Source organism: Sminthopsis crassicaudata, chromosome 1, assembly GCF_048593235.1.
Source record: "Sminthopsis crassicaudata isolate SCR6 chromosome 1, ASM4859323v1, whole genome shotgun sequence".
NCBI lineage: Eukaryota > Metazoa > Chordata > Mammalia > Dasyuromorphia > Dasyuridae > Sminthopsis > Sminthopsis crassicaudata.
In genome coordinates, this window is record NC_133617.1 from 493,391,543 (window position 1) to 493,399,268 (window position 7,726).

Here is a 7,726-nt window from a genome sequence, read left to right on the forward strand (position 1 = left end):
TCATGTCCTCCTCATCTACAAAAAATCCTTAATGTCTATAACACAAAGAGACCATTCTCTACGCAACTGAGTAGGAGATGGAAGTCCAGGTTGAAGAGTTCCCATAGTTTCCATCTGTTCATTTACCTTTCTTAAATCAGTCAACATTCTCCATTTTCCAGATTTCTTTCTTACAACAAATACTGGGGAATTCCAAGGACTTAGAAAAAGGTTGTAAGTGTCCTTGGTCAAGTTGCTCCTGTACTATATCTAATAAGGCCTGAATTTTATCTTTGGCTAAGGGCTACTGTTTTATCCACACTGGTGTATCAGTTTTCCATTGGACAGGAACAGGTGAAACTGTAGGCAGACCTTCAACAGCAGCCCTGCCTAAAAAACAGAAGTACTCATTTATAATCCTAATTGTTGTAAAATGTCTCTTCCCCACAGATTGATGGGGATTTTTTCAATTATAAAAGGAGTAAAAACTCCTGTTTCACCTTCAACTATCCATCTCAAAATTGTAGCACTAATTTCAGCTGCTATTGATCCTCCTACACCAGACATGTAAGTGTCTGCCTTAATCTTTGGCCAGTGACTGGGCCAGTTGGCACCTCTAATGACTGTACGATGCATCAGTGTCTACCAATCCTTCTAATGATATGCCATTTATATAGATAGTGAGCAAGGTCAGTCAGCTGTCATAGCTGCTGTCCAGTATATTCCTGGATTTTGTTGCTTGGAGTCAGAATCTGGGTGACTATCACTAGATTGCTTTTTAGGAGTCTGTATCAATAAACCTGATGCTACTACTTCTCCTGGTTGATAAGTCACACATTGTCTACCTGTATTATTGATTGGGATATAAGGTACACATTCCCCAGTTTCCCACATCAGTGTATGAATGAACACTGTTTTGTAAATACTCTCAAGAGGTGAGATGGTCAAGCCTACTGTGCCTGGAGGCAAGGGATTCCTAGGCTGGAGAGGAACAGATTTCACTTCTCCAGGGGGTATCTCAGTGGTCCCAGCTGCATACAACTCTATTCTCCCCACTTGTAATCCCTTTCTCCCATCAGATTGCTTCCTGGATGATTTGTCATGTCTGGGTACTGAACTTCTAGGCACTCTCTGGGTGTAGCATCAGCTGCCATCATGCCCCAAGTTTTTTTTGCCTTGGGGCTGGGCCCCTCATTCTGTTTCCCTGAATCAGTCTACTTTCTGATGCCCAATGGAAGCCTTTGTTGCATTTTGGACATGGGGTATTGGGTCTCCCACCCTGTTTTCTCACTCTGTCTCTATGCGCACATTGAGCTTTCAGATGCCCTACTTTACCACTTTGAAAGCATTAATGAATCTCTCTAGAAGTCCCTTGCCAAAAGGGACCCTGTCTTCCCATGTTCGGATCTTGGGAAGTCTGCATCATAGCCCGGCTATAAAAGGTATTTGTGCCCACTGTGGCACAGATTCTTATGATTTCCTCTATAGGAGCATCCTTGCATACTCCTAGTATAATCCTTCTACAAACCTCATTAGCATTTTCTTTAGCAAATTGCCTTATCATAATGTCTGTTACTGCATTTTCACCATTAGTTGGTATGACAGCTGTCTGCAAACATCCCACAAAATTAGCAAAGAATTCGTTTGGCCGTTGTGTGATTTTTGTGAAGGCCTCATCCTTTTCATTTTTACCAGGGACACACCACCATTCTTTGATAGCAGCAGCAGCAATTCACTTATATGCTACTATGGGGTAATTAATCTGTACTGAAATGTCAACATAAGAACCTATAGCTGTTAGCTGGTCATAGGTGATTGGAGTATTAACTCCACTATTACTATTTTGTTGGGCTTGCATCCTGCAGAGCTCACTATATTCATAAAGCCACAACAAGTTTTGTTCAGGTTCTAAGTATGTCCTTGCTATAGATTTCCAGTCCCTAGGGCAGGGGTTCTCAAACTACGGCCTGCAGGCCAGATGCGGTGGACTGAGGACGTTTATGGGGACTGCTAGGTCATGGCAAATGGGTTGAGGGATGGAGACAGTGTGAGTTTTTGTTTTTACTATAGTCCAGCCCTCCCACAGTCTGAGGGATAGTGAACTGGCCCCCTATTAAAAAAGTTTAAGGACTACTGCCCTAGGGGTTAAGACTTCATAAGCCAAATTCTGTAATAGCATTTTAATATAAGCTGATGAAGCCCCATAATTAGTGCAAGCCTTGTTTAGGTTTTTGAGGATTTCTATATCAAAAGGAGTGTATTTTCTGCATTTTTTACCTGCAGAGATAAGCTGTTGAATCACAGGATACATTCTCAAAATCAGCTATATCCTACCCTTCTTCTGTGGCTATAAGTAGTGTATTTTGTAATCTAGTCATAGGAGGGGGTAATTGCTGGGTGGGGGAGATACTGGTGGTATCACTGCCCTCTGGTGATATTGCCATTATTCTGTCCTTTGTCTTCCTCTTTTTCCTCACACTTTCCCATCTGGCTGTTCTTAAAACTTTTCTTTTTTCTATAATTTGCAGGATTCTTTAAGGCTAATTGTATTATGTTGTATATATAGAATGTTTCCTTGGAAATTGAATAAGGACCTTTATCATTGTAGTATTCACATAATTGATTTCCTACTATTTTCCAATTATCTGCCCCAATATTTTCTTCCTTTAAGAACCAAGGGAACATGCATTTTAATGTACCCAAGAATCCAGCGATCTGCTCCCAGGAAGGGCCATTTTCCAAGCATATGCTAATATTGTCCAATAGTTAATTAGCCTTAAGTGTTTGGTTGTTTGATTCCAGTGCATCAACTCAGAGTTTCTGCCCTTTATAGCATGTGATCTTCTTGAGGTCAGAATATATGTCACACATGTATGGATGTGTATATATACATACATTTATTATATATACTTGATTGTGGATAGAATAGAATCAATAGATCATCCATAATCAATAACGAAATGACAATAATGAAATTAAACAATATGCTGACAAAGAAGCTTCTAAGGAATTACTAAGTTATAAAAAGTAGAGGGTTATTAATAGCAAAAGATACTTATGATGGAAAATCAACATCAAGTAACTGCTATCAGAAATGACAGAAAAGTCATCCTTAAGCATCTCAAATCTAGTGACCAACTCAGGCTATTCAAGGAAGTGGTCATTCCAAAAGAAATACAGAAATCTATAAAGGAAATACAATACCAATAAAGAATGTACATTTCCCTGTTGTGTGTGCATGTAGTAACTTCCCACTGTCTAACCCTATAAATCTCTCATATGTGTGTGATTACCAGACAGACCAAAACTACCACACAGCTATGTACAAATTCTCTGAAATAACTCTATGGTGGACAAGGAGGCCATATATATACCTGTAGCATCCATATCCTCACAGATGTTCCTTCTTTTCCACGGAGCTAAGCACTCAGAATAATGCCATTTTTAGAACTTAAATATAACTATATAATAATAAATCAAAAGAAGTGATATGCTATAATTACTTATTTATTCAAGCAAATTATGGGCTAATAAATATATCATAATCTACACATAAACTTTAGTCATACTCTCCTATCAATATAATTTATTATTTTGAAATTATATACTTTGGTCTCTTTCCTCGTTTGGAAACTGTGGGGGAAATTTCTTTAATGAACACAGCTTCTGTGAAGAACAGATGTTTCTGCAGCTACAATGAGTTGATCCACATTGTGCTTGACTAGCACTTCATTAGCCAAAATGTCTCAGCCAAACTAATTGATCTGTTGGGTGAATTCACTGATTTTTTTACTTGCAATTTGTATCTTTGCTCAGCTGAATTGAAGCATCAACAACAAAAATAATATCCATAATTTCCAGCATCAAGCTTAGATGATGCAGTTCTGAAATCCCCCTTTGTCTTTCTTTATCTCCATCACCATCTTTGTCTCTGTCTTCTCTGAGAATGATTGTATCTTAGCTTATGGTAGAGCATTCCAAGTGCATATTGTTCTGGTCATTCACATTTGGACACAATGCAATTTGACCCTAACATAATGATATCAGTTTGGTCCTTTTTGAAAATGAAGAACAAGAAACAACATTAGCTCTTGATGAGTAATCAAGTAAATTTTTCTCCCTGACTATAATTAGAAATATTATACTATCACAAAAATATAGAGTTCTTGAATCTATATTCACATTCAAAATTGTCAACAACTGTCTCCAAAGTCTAAGTCTGAATAACTATTATAGTAACAGTTTCCTTTAGAGCTCTTAGAAGACTGTGTCTTCAATAAATGAATTACTCAAGCTAACTTAAGTAAAAATTTGTTCCTATGATTTCTGTTGCTGTTGTTTGTTTGTCCTTTGTTCCCAAAGAGGTTCATGCCATCAAGGAGGTGATACCATGACATGCAAGTAAATTGTATTTTAGTGAGGGAGGAACCTGTGCAGAATAACCAGTCTCAGTCCCTTCTCAAGATCTCTCTGGGTTAAATGGCAAGATATGGATTAAGACAAATGGAGATGGCTCTGGCTGCATTGGGAAACAGCCTTTTAAAGCTAAGGTCGTTAATAGATATCACTTTGATTTACTCAACATTCAACTGAGACTGAAGTCTATGGGCACAAAATGATGAAACTCAATCTGAGATCAAGACTTAGTAAGAAAGGAGACAGTAAATGAGATCTTCAGAGATTTTGGACAAAACAGAAACAATTTCCATTAACATTTGCTCTGAGCCAAATAGAACTGAAATAATGACGAAATGCACTTGCTCAACATGAAAGATCCTATTGAAAGCTTTGGTACTTTCCTTTTATTCTTTTTACCATTGCCTCTTCATATCACCAGTGCTTAGCACAGTGTTTGACATAATACTTAATAAATATTGATTGTATCTGGAAGTAAAGTTGGTAAGAGAAAACATTTATGCACAGACAGCAAGCTACATAAGATAGACAATAATTAAAAGAGAAAACACTATAAATGAGAACTTAAGGAAAACTTCTAATAAAAGAAGATATTTTAGTTGTCTCTTAAAAGAATCTAGAGAATTTAGTAGACTTAGTAGAGGATGAAGAATAGTTCAGACATGAGGGGCAGCCAAAGAAAAAGCCCAGAGATAAGAGATGAAGTGTCTAGTATATGGAATGACAAGGAAGCCAGAATTACTAGATTGAAGAGTATAAGTTGAGAACCAATTTCAAATAAAGTCAGGTTCAGACATTGCTTACCTTACCCAATTCCCCATCCATTAGAAAAGCTCTTCCTCATGTGCCTCTTTTTTAATTATAGCTTTTTATTTACAAGACATAGCATGGGTAAATTTTCAACATTGACCCTTGCAAAACCTTCTGTTCCAACTTTTCCCTTCCTTCCCCCCCACCCCCTCTCTTAGATGGCAGGTAGACCCATACATGTTAAATATGTTAAAGTATATGTTAAATGCAATGTATGTATGCATGTATGTGTATATATATATATATATATATACATATATATATATATATACACATATATATATATATACATATACATATATATATATATATATACATATATATATATAGTTATCTTGCTGCACAAGAAAAATCTGATTTAGAAATAAGGTACAAATAACCTAAGAAGGAAAACAAAAATGCAAGTGGACAATAACAGAAGGAGTGGAAATGCTACGTTATGGTCCACACTCATTTCCCATAGTTCTTTCACTGGTATAGCTGGTTCTCTTCATTACTGAACAATTGGAATTGATTTGGTTCATCTCATTGTTGAAGAGAGCCATGTTCATCAGAATTGATCGTCATATAGTATTGCTGTTGAAATGTATAATGATCTCCTGGTTCTGCTCATTTCACTCAGCATCAGGTCATATAAGTCTCTCCAGAATTTTCTGAAATCATTTTGCTGGTCATTTCTTACAGAACAATAATATTTCATAATGTTTATATACCACAGTTTATTCAGTCATTCTCCAATTGATGGGCATCAATTTCCAATTTCTAACCACTAGAAAAAAACTGCAATAAACATTTTTGCACATACAGGTCCGTTTCCCTTCTTTAAGATCTACTTGGAATATAAGCCCAGTAGTAACACTTCTGGATCAAAGGATATGCACAGTTTGATAACTTTTTGAGCATAGTTCCAAATTGCTCTCCAGAATGGTTGGATGCATTCACAATTCCACCAACAAAGTATCAGTGTCCCAGTTTTCCTACATCCCCTCCAACATTCATCATTATCTTTTCTTGTAATCCTAGCCAATCTCACAGTGTGTAGTGGTATCTCACAGTTGTCTTAATTTGCATTTCTCTGACCAATAGTGATTTGGAGCATCTTTTGATATGGCTAGAAATAGTTTCAATTTCTTCATCTGATAATTGTTCATATCCTTTGACCATTTATCAATTGGAGAATGGCTTGATTTCTTATAAATTAGAGTAAATTCTTTATATATTTTGGAAATGAGACCTTTATCAGAACATTTGACCATAAAAATGTTTTCTCAGTTTATTGCTTCCCTTCTAATCTTGTCTGCATTAGTTTTGTTTGTACAAAAACTTTTAAACTTGATATAATCAAAAATTTCTATTTTGTGATCAATAATGATCTCTATTTCTTCTTTGGTCACAAATTTCTTCTCCCTCACAGGTCTGAGAGGTAAACTATCCTATGTTCTTCTAACTTATTTATAATCTTGTTCTTTATACCTAGATCATGAACCCATTTTGACCTTACCTTGGTATATGCTGTTAAGTGTGAGTCAATGCCTAATTTCTGCTATACCAATTTCCAATTTTCCCACCAGTTTTTGTTTATCAAACACAAGATTATTATAGTTATTGACTATTTTGTCCTGTGAACCTAGCCTTTCCATTGATCAACTAGTCTATTTCTTAACCAATACCAAATGGTTTTGGTGACTGCTACTTTATAACATACTTGTAAATCTGGTACAGCTAGGGTACCTTCATTTGATTTTTTTTTTTCATTAGTTCCCTTGAAAATCTAAACTTTTGTTTTTCCATATGAACTTTGTTGTTCTTTTTTCTAGGTTATTAAAAGTTTCTTGGGAGTCTGGTATAGCACTAAAATAGATTAGTTTAGGCAGTATTGTCATCTTTATTATATTTGCTCGACCTATCCAAGAGCACTTAATATTTTTCCATTTGGTTAGATCTGTTTTTATTTGTGTGGAAAGTATTTTATAGTTTTGCTCATATAATTCCTGAGTTTCTTTTGGTAGATAGATTCCCAAATATTTTATACTATTGACAATTATTTTAAATGGAATTTCTCTTTGTATCGCTAGCTGTTGGATTTTGTTAGTGATATATAAGAATGCTGATGATTTGTGTGCATTTATTTTGCATCCTGCAACTTTGCTAAAGTTGTGGATTATTTCTAATAGCATTTTATTAGAATCTCTGGGGTTCTCTAAGTATACCATCATATCATCTGCAAAGAGTGATAGTTTGATTTCCTCATTACCTACTCTAATTCCTTTAATCTTTTTCTCATCTCTTGTTGCCAAAGCTAGCATTTCTAGTGGGCAACCTTGTTTCACTCCTGATCTTATTGGGAATAATTCCAGTTTATTCCCATTACATATGATGCTTACTGCCAGTTTTAAATACATGCTGCTATTTTAAGGGAAAGTCCATTTATTCCTATACTCTCTAGTGTTTTTAATAGGAATGGACCTTGGATTTTGTCAAATACTTTTTCTGCATCTATTGAGATGATTAAATGGTTTTT